Below are 14,230 nucleotides of genomic sequence, written 5' to 3' on the forward strand. Positions count from 1 at the left end.
GTTGCGGAGCTGTTCGAAATGAACTGTGACAGGGACCCTTGCAAACCTCTACAGACTCTCTTTGCAAATCCACACTCTGCGTAGAGATGGCCAACCGTCTTGTCTCCATAGCAGCTGTCCCAAGGGCAGCGTGCGCTGGTAGCGAGGTTCCGATGGTGCAGGAAGCATCTGACTGGGAGGCCTCCCCTCACCGCCAGCCAAGCCAGGCCTTGAGCCATTCACAGTCCTTCATGCTGCGTACTGAGCTCTGGCAGAACAGTGCAGATATATAATGAGCATGCGGCACTAATAGACATGCTTCTGGATTACACTGAGCAGAGGTCAAGCATTCATCATATTCCCACGTTTGTTTTTTTTGCAGACTGTTGAATGACCCTCATGGAGCAACGCTTTAATTTAATTTTTAAGCACTGCATTCTTTCCCTGATAGTTTTTTTTCAAATTAATGCAATCAAACGTAATCCTTTAAATAGAAAGACTGTGCCTGCAATGTATACCATTGGCTGAATACTGAAACCTATTCTATGATAAACAAATGTCAACAAATGTCAACAGTGAGAGAATGTCAAAGGCTAACAAAACTCTCTGGGAAAGAAGGGATCTGGATGGGGCACCATTTGTAAAGTACAGATAATTTCCTCCATTTTATTCTATTGCTGCGAGAGGTAAGCTGTATATTTTTGTTAAAGAACGGGCAAATCTTCTGCTTTGTAAGAAACTTTAGGCTGTGCTTATTCTTTATCGTGCAGTTTGATATATTTGACGGGATCTCGGACTAACAGAATGCAATGAATAGAGAGTGACTCATATGTTCCATAGTTTTAATGTTCAGGGAATTTAAATGAAGAATAGATCACATAACGGACTTTGGGGCAAAACTTTAATACCTTTCTGTTTTTAAAATGATATTTATATATAAGTAGTTTCTCTTCATTAATTTCACGGAATTACTCTTTGCTTTTACTTTAGCAGTTTTATGTGGTATTTAATTTTTTGTGAATCTTGTAGAAGTAGTTGTCAAAGCAGGGGGAATGAGTTTGTCAAGCATTCTCATGCAACGTCAAAGCTGCTTCAAATGAAACAGCTGCATCTTTCACTGGGCCCCAAAGGGGATAATCCTAGTTCACCGACTAGTTAAATCACAACAATGTCCTGCTGTGTGAGATCGCAAGCACAGACAGAAAATCCGATCATGCGCTGAACCAAAATTAATGCTATATGGTGGCAAAAGACAATAGACAATAGGTGCAGGAGTAGGACATTCGGCCCCTCGAGCCAGCACTGCCATTCAATGTGATCATGGCTGATCATCCCCAATCAGTACCCCGTTCCTGCCTTCTCCCTATATCCCCTGACTCCGCTATCTTTAAGAGCCCTATCTAGCTCTCTCTTGAAGGTATCCAGAGAACTGGCCTCCACCACCCTCTGAGGCAGATAATTCCACAGACTCACCACTCTCTGTGTGAAAAAGTGTTCCCTCATCTCCATTCTAAATGGCTTACACCTTATTCTTAATCTGTGGCCCCTGGTTCTGGACTCCCCAAACATCGGGAACATGTTTCCTGCATCCAGCATGACCAAACACTTAATAATCTTATATGTTCCAAAAAGATCACATTTCATCCTTCTAAATTCCAGAGTGTACAAGCCCAGCCGTTCCATTCTCCCAGCATATGACAGTCCCGCCATCCCGGGAATTAACTTTGTAAACCTACGCTGCACTCCCTCAATAGCAAGAATGTCCTTCCTCAAATTTGTAGACCAAAACTGCACACAATAGTCCAGGTGTGGTCTCACTAGGCCCCTTTACAACTGCAGAAGGACCTCTTTGCTCCTATATTCAACACCTCTTGTTATGAGGTGTTGAATAGAGCTTTCTTCACTGCCTGCTGTACCTGCATGCTTACTTTCATTGACTGATGAACAAGGGCACCCAGATCCCGTTGTACTTCCCCTTTTCCCAACTTGACACCATTTAGATAATAAACTGCCTTCATGTTTTTGCCACCAAAGTGGATAACCCCATATTTATCCACATTAATCTGCCATGCATCTGCCCACTCACCCAACCTGTCCAAGTCACCCTGCATTCTTATAGCATTCTCCTCAGTTCACACTGCCACCCAGCTTTGTGTCATCTGCAAATTTACTAATGTTACTTGTAATCCCTTCCTCTAATTATTAATATATGTTGTAAATAGCTGTGGTCCCAGCACCGAGCCTTGCGGTACCCCACTAGTCACAGTGTGCCATTCTGAAAGGGACCTGTTAATCCCTACTCTTTGTTTCCTGTCGGCAAACCAATTTTCTATCCATGTCAGCACTCTACCCCCAAAACCCTGTGCCTTAATTTTGCCCACTAATCTCCAATGTGGGACCTTATCAAATGCTTTCTGAAAGTCCAGGTACACTATACCCACTGGCTCTCCCTTGTCCATTTTCCTAGTTATATCCCCAAAAAATTCCAGAAGGTTAGTCAAACATGATTTCCCCTTCGTAAATCCATACTGACTTGGACCGATCCTGTTACTGCTATCCAAATGTGCGGCTACCTCATCTTTTATAATTGTCTCCAGTACCTTCCCCACCACCGATGTCAGGCTAAATGGTCTATAATTCCCTGTTTTCTCTCTCCCGCCTTTCTTAAAAAGTGGGATAACATTAGCTACACTCCAATCCACAGGAACTGATCCTGAATCGATAAAACATTGGAAAATTATCACCAACGCGTCCACAATTTCTAGAGCCTCTTCCTTAAGTACCCTGGGATACAGACCATCAGGCCCTGGGGATTTATCAGCCTTCAGTCTCATCAGTCTACCCAACACCATTTCCTACTAGTTGCAGCCAAGAGTTGCTGCCTTGCAGCGCTTGCATCACCTGAGACCCAGGTTTGATCCCGACTATGGTGCTGTCTGTACGGACTTTGTACATTCTTCCAGTGGAATTACTCTGAGATCTTCGGTTTTCTCCCACACTCCAAAGACGTACAGGGTTGTAGATTAATTGGCTTGTTATATGTGTAAATTGTCCCTTGTATGTATCGGTAAGATAGTATTAATGTGCGGGGATTCGCTGGTCGGTGCGGACTCGGTGGATCGAAGGGCCTGTTTCCGCGCTATAACTGTAAACTAAACTAAACAAAACTAAAAATGTCAGAAACCCAATGTGTCATCAAAATAATGAGTCGAGACCCTTCTTCAGCATTTGACTTTCTGCGGGTTCTGTTAATAACAATTTAGCTTAGGGTATAACTTTGAGGTTAGAGGGGCAAAGAGTAAACGACATTTACCGGCCAAGTTAGTGGCATTTAAGAGGCTTTTGGACAAGCATGTGGATATACAGGGAATGGAGGGATATAGGTTATGTGCAGGTGGATAAGTGATTCTCTTGGAATCATGTTCGGCACTGACATTGTGGGCTGAAGGGCCTGTTCTTGTGCTGTACAGTTCTATGTTCTATGTTTCACTTTAATTCCCCGTCCCATTCCCACACTGACCTTTCTGTCCTGGGCCTGTTCCACTGCCAGAGTGAGGCCCAACGCACATTGGAGGAACAGCACCGCATGTTTCGCTTGAGTAGCTTACACCCCAGCGGTATAAACATTGACTTCTCTAACTTCAAGTAACCCTTGCTTTCCCTCTCTCTCCATCCCTCCCCCGTCCCAGTTCTCCCACCAGTCTGATGGTCCTCCCGATTAAATGTTACCTTTGTATGCCTCGTTATCTGCATCCCCTGGCTAACAATGATCTTTCTACATTTCCCTTGACCTTCACCCCCTTTGTTCTCTTGTTTTCACACCTTACACTTTCATATCTCTGTTTCCCCCCTCCCTCCCACCCTCCCTCCTTCCATGATCTATGACTTTTTTATACATCAGTGCCCCAAAATGCAATCACTGCTGATATCAAACATCAAAAATATACGGTGATCCCCTATTACTAACATCATGTCAAAAGGTGTAGATAAATCTTTTTTGGATGTTCAGCCAAGGTCATAATTAATCTTTATGAATAATATTTTCCATAAATAAACATTAAAAGTCCCAATATTCATTTTTACATTTGTAATCACATGGGATTGCGTGGAATTACTTTTTCTAAAGCAGTCCTTTGTGGTCCAAAATAGTAAGATTAAACGAGAATTTACCAGTTTGAAGTTTGATCTATATTTTATGAGGCGTTATGATGAGGGATTACGTGAAGAACCCGTCCAGCACGCATGCGCGACATTCTTCAAAGCAGAGGTGTAGAATCCACAGGAAACACAATAATTGAAATAAACATAGTAAAGAAAAGGAGAACTAAAAATAGCAGTTGATCTCTATAATTGAGGGTGGGAGTGGAGGGCACGTAATCCCTCATCGTAACTCCTCATCAAATAAAGATCAAACTTCAAACTGGTAAGTTCTCGTTTAATCTTACTATTTTACTTCGGAGTCACGTGAGTGACTACGTGAAGATTTTAAAGCTCTGTGATTTCAAACCGTGTAACAGTTCACACTTCACTCGCTGCTGAAGTCATTCGAGGGAGGAAGTATGTTATTGTAATCAACCATGAATCTGTTTGTAAAACAATAATGGTGTTATTAACAATAACAAGACCAAAAAGCTCCCCCAGGCTTAAATTATATATTTGCAGATTCTAATACTTTTTCTGCAAACGATACAGGTTCTGCCAGCGGCTTGTTATAAAAGTTTGGAACGTATACTCCCTAGACCACCCCGCTGTAGCCAGGATGTGGTCCATAGGCACGTCCATCCTCTTAGTCACCGATGTGGATGCTGCCCTGGTGGAGTTAGATTTATACACGTTAGTATTTACTCCAGCAACTCCCAGTACCTGCTTGAGCCACTTGGGATAGTTTGGCTCGTCACCCGACCATGAGGTTTTTTGTGGCTGACCCATAAGGCTTTTTCTCTCCCTCGGGGATTTCTTATTGTGTCGATGTAATTCAATAAGTGGGTCATGACACATAACAGTGGTTCAGGTGGGTGTTCCCGGAATTCCATGACTGGACCTGATGTTCCTGGTCTGCTCTGTTTGACCAGCCCCTGAATGGTAAATGTGACACGGTCTGGTGTTACAACCATATTGTCCAATCGTAGTAGATGGAGGAACTGGACTCTTTGTCCTCAGACAAGGCCAACAGCATGACCGTCTTCAGGGTAGGCTGTTCCAGGGTGAGGGACCTGGCTGGTGACCATCCCCTAAGGTACGTCAGAACCACACTGACATCCCAGATTTGGGTGTACCTAGGTCTGGGGATTATAGTTGAATATGCCTCTCCTGAATTTGATCACCAGTGGGTGGTACCCTATGGCCTGTCGTCCTGGTGCCTGAGTAGGCTGACAGAGCACTTCTGGCTGTATTGATGGTGCAGTAGCTGAGTCCTTCATTGTGGTGAAGACCTGCCAGGAACTCCAGTACAGGTTTTGTTGTAGTTGAATATTTAGTTCCTGTATTTGAACAGTATCTTCCCACTTCTTGATGTTCGCCAAGTATGTTCCCTTGTGGATATGCGATGAGATGCTGTCATCGTATCGATAGTGCTGTCTGACAATCCAAACCCAGCAGTTGTCTTCCCAATTCTGCAACCCAGGCCCAGCAGTGGTCTTTTCAAATCTGCAACCCAGTAGTTTAATTTATCGTGGCATGGGTGGCTTATGCCTGAAACTGGTTGAGTTGATAAGTCTGGGCTACTGGGAAAATCATTAGGGTTTTAATGACCATGTCGAAGACCACTGGGAACCATGACTGTGGGTTTAGTCGGGTACTATCAAAATATCTGTATTTTGCGTAGTACCCGACTGATGAGGCCGTAGTACCTGACTGATGAGGTAGAAAAGGGGAGAACATAGAGATTAGATTCCCTCCCCAGTTCAACGGGAATGTATCCATTGCCGCTGCCTCAGAGTCTGGTTTCATGCGACATACATTGGTACGTGGTGATTCAATTGAAACACAAGGAAATCGATATCTGGTGTTCCATATTGCTTTGTATTTTCAGCAAATATTTTGGTTTAATATGTCTGTTTACAGTATTTAGCTCACCTGGTAGGTAAGTTGCTGATGGTCAAATATGTTTGACGACATATGGTTACCAATTGTTAAATAAATTGTCACATGATACCGATTTTATTCCGCCCAAGTGGTTTGGTGTATGCCACTACTGTGATGTTGTTAATTTATAAACGAACATGCAAAATGGTGCACTACTGAACAATATGCTTTTACCCATAGAACGTACTCAATATTTCCAACTAGGTTTTATGCCCAGTGTCTATAGTGATGATGACTCCAGATTAGTCCATTTGCCACCACGTTCTGGATATGGGTTATTTTGTTTAAACACTAGCACCTTAGCTCTAATGGAAAGGTTCAAGTTAAGTAGCTGGTATTGCTGCTACTAATTCCCAATTACTCTTGCCACTTTGTTGAATGGTTGGTTGATTGTTACCATTAATTGTTACAGGTTGTGCCATACGCTGACTCTCCTTATGGCAATGTTATAGATGAGTGGATTGAGTTAATTGAATACCAGATAGTCAATAGTTGTGGATGGTGTCAACGTAGATTTATCTGGATTGTATGACAGAACCCAGGCTAAATACGTTTTAGTAGCTAATGCTGCTGATTTAGCTATTTCCATGGATTTGTCTGTCGTTAATATCATAGAGACATGCCATGACGATATGTTCCTTAATAATGTCAGGGCTGGTTTGAATATATGGAAACAGTTTTGGCTCATATTAGCCATTGTCAATAATTTATACTGCCATAGTTACCCCATCCAGATAAATTGTGGTATCTCCGAAAATCTTTTATGAATGGGTACTGAATAGTATGCGTCTTTTAAGTCGATGTCTACCATAAAAGTATCCTAGGAAATCCACGGTTAGCAGTTACAAGTTTCCATAAAGAAAATACTCAAGTGGTTAAGTCAATGATGGTGCGACATTCACCGTCTTTGGGTTTTTTGGTATCAAAGGTTCGTATTAGACTTCTTTATGACCCCTTTGTATATCTTCGCCAGTTAGCTAGTCCCTCATGTTCTTTTTTAGTGGGAGGGTAGATCCCTTTGGGGTGCATGCTGAACTGGTGGCAGGTTTCTTAATTCAATTTTTATCCTTGAATATTTTTGGTATATAACTACCAAGTGTGATAGATCTTTATGCTTCCAACCCAGGTGTGATTCCCCCCCCCCCCCCCCCCCCGTTAGTACAAACCCTTCACCTTTTATGTGATGGTAGGAACCATACTTATCTGTCTTCACTGTTGTTTAGTGGTGTGTTCATTTCTTCGGTTTCTGGTTCCTTGTCTGTAGGGATGGTGTTGTTGGGGGGTGGCGCATTTTCCATGGGGCTCGCTCTGGACCCTGGCCTGAAAAGGCTTATGGAGGCTGGCATGCGGGCCCCGAGCTTTCACCAGCACCATTAAGTAGACGCCTACTGGTGGACGCGTGGAGGTACTGCTGTCTGGTTTTGTGTGGTTTGCTCATTCCAGGCCCTGCCCCCTTGATGATGAATATCTTGGACACTTCGTCCAATTTTTAGGCTTGGTTTGGTAACTTTGCCAGATAGCAGGATCTGTGGTTGTGAGGTCGGCGTTCTCACAGTCCTGTGAATTTTTTAGGTTGAGGGCAGGTTTTATGACTTCCTTCAAGAAGTTGCGGAGCATACTGTGTTGAACAGTAGGGTCAGGTGTTTTGCCATACTACCCTGCCCCTCTGGAATGAGCATGCGAAAATGATAGCCGGAGTCAGGGGTATCAAATGCAATTTAAGATATTTGGGTTTTTAAATGCCCTGCTCAATATACCCTCAATAATGTTAGGCACTTTGAGTAAATGCAATTTTGGGGAGGCGTGATGAAATCCAACACCTCATGATCAAAGCAGTGGCTGACAAGGGAATATAGAATGGTTCATTGTTAGCTGAGGGGAAGATGACAACAAGGCATACAATAAGTATGATTTCGACCCGAAAAGTCGCCCATTCCTTCTCTTCAGAGAAGCTACCTATCCCGCTGAGTTACTCCAGCATTTTGTGTCTATCTTTGGTGTAAAACAGCATCTGCAGTTCCTTCCTGCACACTGTTGAAAGTTTGGACATGTGGTAGCGTGCGACCTGGGCTTGGCAAAAGTACAGTTGTAAAATCTGCCTCATGTTTTGAAACATGAGACATGAGAAATTACACAAGAATTAGTTTTGGTTTAAGTGATTGTTTCAGTGTTGAATATGGAGACAGTGATTCACTACTAAAACCATTAAGACGACAGGACTATAAAAACAGTAAACATTAAAAGACATTAAAGGCACTAAAACAGGAACAAACTCAGCCAGTGTCGAAAGCCAGTGAATAAAAGTGAACTGAACCATTCTATATTCCCTTGTCAGCCACTGCTTTGATCTGTCATTTTCACACCTTACCCTACCATATCTCTAGACACCCTCTCCCCTGATTCACAGTCTGAAGAAGGAGCTCGACCCAAAACGTCATCCATTCCTTCTCTCCAGAGATGTTGCCTGTCCCGCTGAGTTACTCCAGCATTTTGTGTCTGTCTAACTTTTGCAATACTTACCTCAAAAATTCCAAATTGTTGACACTCCAAATGCATGTTCTTGTATTCCAGAACAAATTTGGATAGCCTCCATAACTAGGAATCTATGACCCTCAAAAACTAACAATAATGAATATAGGAAGGGCATACAGTGCATTCAGAAAGTATTCAGACCCCTTCACTTTTTCCACATTTTGTTACGTTACAGCCTTATTTTAAAATGGCGTCATTAAAATGGATTAAAATAAAATTCATTATTTTTATCAACAATCTACACACAATACCCCAGAATGAAGAAGCTAAAACAGATGTTTAAAAATGTTTGCAAAGTAATTAAAAAGAAATAACTGAAATATTACATTTACATAAGTATTCAGACCCTTTGCTATGACACTCAAATATGATCTTGGATTCATCCTGTTTCCATTGATTATCCTTGAGATGTTTCTACAACTTGAGTGGAGTCCACCAGTGGTAAAGTAAATTGATTGGACATGATTTGGAAAGGCACACACCTGTCTATATGAAAGCCCCACAGTTGACAGTGCATGTCAGAGCAAAAACCAAGCCATGAGGATGAAAGAATTGTCCGTAGACCTCCAAGACAGGATTGTGTCAAGACACAGATCTGAGGAAGGGTATAAAACAATTTCTGCAGCATTTCAGGTCCCAAAGAGCACGGTGGCCTCTGTCATTCTGAAATGGAAGAACTTTGGAACCACCAGGACTCTTCATTAGAGCTGGCTGCCCGGCTGAGCAACCGGGGGAGAAGGGCCTTGGTCAGGGAGGTGACCAAGAACCCGATGGTCACTCTGACAGAGTTCCAGAGTTACTCTGTGGAGATGGGAGAACTTTCCAGAAGGCCAACTATATCTGCAGCACTCCACCAATCAGGCCTTTTTGGTAGTGGCCAAACGGAAGCCACGCCTCAGTAAAAGGCACAATGACAGCCCGCTTGGAGTTTACCAAAAGCCACCTAAAGGACTCTCAGATCATGAGAAGATTCTCTGGTCTGATAAAACCAAGATTGAATTCTTTGGCCTGAATGCCAAGCATCACGTCTGGAGGAAACCAGGCACCGCTCATCACCTGGCCAATACCATACCTACGGTGAAGCACAGTGGTGGCAGCATCATGCTGTGGGGATGTTTTTCAGTGGCAGGTACTGGAAGACTGGTCAGGATCGAGGGAAAGATGAACGGAGCAAAGTACAGAGAGATCCTTGGTGAAAACCTGCTCCAGAGCGTTCTGGACCTCAGACTGGGGCTGAGGTTCACCTTCCAACAGGCCAACAACCCTAAACACACAGCCAAGACAATGCAGGAGTGGCTTCATGACAAGTCTGTGAATATCCTTGAGTGGCCCAGCCAGAGCCCGGACTTGAACCCGATCGAACATCTCTGGAGAGACCTGAAAATAGCCGTGCATCGACGTTCCCCATCCAACCTGACAGAGCTTGAGAGGATTTGCAGAGAAGAATGGGATAAATTACCCAAATACAGGTGTGCCCAGCTTGTAGAATCATACCCAAGAAGACTTGAGGCTGTAATCGCTGCCAAAGGTGCCTCAACAAAATACTGAGTAAAGGGTCTGAATACTTATGTAAATGTGATATTTCAGTTATATCTATTTAATTTATTTGCAAAAATGTCTAAACAGCCGTTTTTGTTTTTTTTTATTATGGGGTATTGTGTGTAGATTGATGATTTAAAAAAAAATAATTTAATCCATTTTAGAATAAGGCTGTAAAGTAACAAAATGTGGAAAACGTGAAGGGGTCTAAATACTTTCTGAATGCATTGTAAGCTGTGGGCCTGATAAAATTACAATAATGAATAGAGGGAGGGCATGTGTGATAGGAATATTCAAAATATGATTTATGGCTTAAAATGTTCAACAGCCGGAAAATATTGTTGATATCAAATATGTTCCTTTGTGCATTCAGATATCAATAGCGTTGCTTGCAGCAGGAGTCAGATGTTCATTATATAGCAAATTTTACCCTCAGGAACTTCTATAATTTCCACATTGTGAATTGAAGTAAAAAGCAGAAATAAATCTCTGCTGTTCTCAAAAGAGATTATTTTTCACAGGCCGTTTTGCGAAAAATATAAAAGCAAAGCACATACATAAAAAAACATAGAGTCATGACTGCTGACAGGATATAGTAAGTTATCATGAGTTCTTTGCTCATTTGACTGAAGATTTAATCATGAGATCTGGCGAGACGTCGGGAGATGACTACAATACATGCCCAAAGAGATGGCCCAAGCATCACACAAAATATATTGTTGGCTTCTGCCGTCAGACCACTGGGGGTGTGGTAGTTCACCAATCTGACTGTCAACCCAAAGACAGACACAAAACGCTGGAGTAACTCAGGCAGCATCTCTGGAGAGAAGGAACGGGTCGAGACCCTTCTTCAGACTGAGAGTCAGGGGAGAAGGAGTCTAGAGTCTACAGAGAAAGGTAAGGTGTGAAAATGACAGATCAAAGCCGATGATGATAAGGAAATATAGAATGGTTCATTGTTAGCTGAGGGGAAAGTGACATTGCAGCATACAATCAATAATATTTAATCAGGAGGTCAATAGAACTAGTCAGAGAACTAGAATGGGGAGGGACAGAGAGAGAGGGGGGGAAAGCAAGGGTTGCTATATGTTAACGAAATCAATGTTCATATCGCTGGGGTGTAAGCCGCCCAGCGAAATATGAGGTGCCATTCCTGTTATTTGCATTGGGCCTCACTCTGACAATGGAGGAGGCCCAAGATAGAAAGGTCAGTATGGGAATGGGAGGGGGAGTTAAAGTGTTTGGCAAATGGGAGATCATGTAGGCCTAGACGGACTGAGTGGAGGTGTTCAGCTAAACGATCTCCGAGCCTGCGTTTGGTCACGCTAATACATAGAGGTCCACACCAAGAACAGCAGATACAGCAGATGAGGTTGGTGGAAGTGCATGTGAACCTCTGCCTCACCTGAAAAGACTGTCGGGGTCCTTGGACAGGGAGGAGGTACAGGAACAGGTATTACACAACCCAGCTGCTTTGAATAATGATTTCAAATTACAAGTTCAAATTGCATGGCAACTTTAAAAAGTTAAATTAGGTCAATTGAATAAATCTGGAATGAAAGAGGCATCATCAGCAAAGACGACCACAACATTACTGCCTTAAAACCAACCTGGTTCCCCAGCATCCCTTTGTAAAGGCTTGGTCTGGATACGACACGACACAAAGTACTTGACTCTTCACCTTCGAAAACAACACTCGTTTTGAAGATGATTCAAGTCAAGTCAAGTCAAAAGTTTATTGTCATGTGTCCCAGATAGGACAAAGAAATTCTGGCTTGCTGCAGCACAACAGAATATTGTAACATAAATACAGAGCAGTTCACTGTGTTTATATAGCATAGACCACACATATACACGTAAATAAACAGCTGTTACAGTTCAGAGTCTGTTTGTTGGCTGATGGCTGTGGGGAAGCTGCTTTTCCTGAACCTGGATGTACCAGATTTCAGGCCTCCTGTACCTTCTACCCGATGGCAGCGGAGAGATGAGCGCGTGGCCAGGATAGTGTGGGTCCTTGATGATGTTGGCAGCCTTTTTGAGGCAACTACGATAGATCCCTTCGATGGTGGGGAGGTCAGAGCCGATGATGGGCTGGGCAGTGGTCACAACTTTCGGCATTCTTTTCCGCTCCTGGGCGCTCAAGTTGCCGAACCAGGCCACGATGTAACCGGTCAGCATGCTCTCTCCTGTGTGCCGGTAGAAGTTCGAGAGAGTCCTCCTCGACATACCAACTCGCAGTAACCTTCTCAGAAAGTAAAGATGCTGATGTGCTTTCTTTATAATTGCATCAGTGTGCTGGGACCAGGAAAGGTCTTCGGAAATATGCACGCCCAGGAATTTGAAGCTCCAGTCCCTTTCCACCATTGATATAAACGGGACTGTGGGTCCCTATCCTCAACACCACATTATCAGTATGATTTAAGATGGCATTTTAAAACATTGTCTCATTATTACTGACGTTACTTAAGATTCTGTTTTTGCACTGTGTGAGTGTCGATTTTGACCCACACAAATGAAAATGCACATTTTTAATCCTTATGTTTTTTGCCTCTTACCAATACTAGGCAGGCTGTATTTCTGTGCTGCCAGCAAAAAGGCAATAACACTCTTATCCAAATATTTAACTCTGAAAAATTACATGGGACAAACATGTTCAAGGATAGTAAATTAAACTGACAAACCACACGCAGAGCTATTGAAGAAGGGTCTCGACCCGAAACGTCACCCACTCTCCAGAGATGCTGCCTATCCCACTGAGTTACTCCAGCATTTTGTGTCTACCTTCAGGTTTGTAAGTTAATTGGTTTGGTGTAAAATGTAAAATAGTCCCTAGTGTGCGTAGAGTGGGGATCGCTGGTCGGAACGAACTTGGTTGGCCGAAGGGCTTGTTTCTGCGCGGTATCTCTATATCTGTGACAGTAGAAGGACAGATAGATATGGTGATTAATAAGGCACCGGAAATACTTGCTTTTTATTAGCCAGGGTATGGAATATAAAGTAGGTATATATAAGATCATGCATATTAGAATTAGAATTAGAATGCCTTTATTGTCATTCAAATTTCGTTCCCTGCAGTAAAAAAACACACAATTAACACAGTTTCACACAAACATCTATCACAGTGAATCTCCAAACACCTCCTCACTGGGATGAAAGGCAAAAGTCTTATCTCTTCCCTGTTTTTCTCCCGCGGTCGGGCAGTCAAACTGCTGCGTCAAGGCGATCAAGGCTCTTGATGTTAAAGCCCCCAGCGGGTGACGGTAAGTCCTGCAGCCGATTAAGCCGCGCCGGGCGATGTAAGGCCCTGCGCCAGGCCAATTCAAACCCTGTGATTCGGGGCGGGCGAAGTTGCCGTTGCGGGAGTTCTCCTACCAGGGACCTGCGAGCTCTCGATTTTACCGTCCACAGGGCCTGCGGCCGAAGCCTCCGAAGCTCCGGTCGGGTCACAGCCGCTCCGCTATATATAGGTTGATATCAACTATATCAAACTATAGTCAGGCCATGCCAGGAGATTCATCTATTGTTCTGTTCACTTTGCTACTGAAGGACTTGATAGCACTCGTGAGAGTGCCAAAGAAGGTTTACCATGATTGAAGAATTATATTTTTGAGAAGTAACTGACAAGATTTGGTTTGTTTTCTACGGGATGAATGTCTAATTAAGGTGCTCACAATCATGAAAAGCATCAATAAAGTTAACAAGAGGTTCCTATTTCCAGTGGCATGGGTGGCAGAGATTTAAGGAGGTGAAGAAGAATTAGAGGGAGTTGAGAAAATGTTTTTACCCAAAGAACAAGGTGATGTTGGTGTTCATGATCTGAAACCCTAATCAAATTACATCGTATCTAGATTAGAAACATAGAAACATGGAAATTAGGTGCAGGAGTAGGCCATTCGCCCTTCGAGCCTGCACCGCCATTCAATATGATGGCTGATCATCCAACTCAGTATCCCATACCTGCCTTCTCTCCATACCCTCTGATCCTCTTAGCCACAAGGGCCACAGAAGATTGTCTGAGGATAGTCTGAAGAAAGGTCTCATCCCGAAGCGTCACCCCTTAATTCTGTCCAGAGATGCTGCCTGTCCCGCTGAGTTA

At 43.2% G+C, this 14,230-nt stretch overlaps 1 protein-coding gene across 2 annotated transcripts in view; it reads left to right on the forward strand.

Moving 5' to 3' along the window:
- Positions 1-361: 361 nt before the first annotated feature.
- The window catches only part of LOC129696571 (collectin-10-like), an 87,468-nt gene continuing 73,599 nt past the window's right edge, over positions 362-14,230 (forward strand). For both annotated transcript variants that reach the window (XM_055634605.1, XM_055634606.1), the window contains exon 1: positions 362-665. The gene's annotated coding sequence lies outside the window, so the exon portion shown is untranslated. The remainder of the gene's footprint in view (positions 666-14,230) is intronic.

The sequence above is a fragment of the Leucoraja erinacea genome, chromosome 4 (assembly GCF_028641065.1).
Source record: "Leucoraja erinacea ecotype New England chromosome 4, Leri_hhj_1, whole genome shotgun sequence".
Taxonomy (NCBI): Eukaryota; Metazoa; Chordata; class Chondrichthyes; order Rajiformes; family Rajidae; genus Leucoraja; species Leucoraja erinaceus.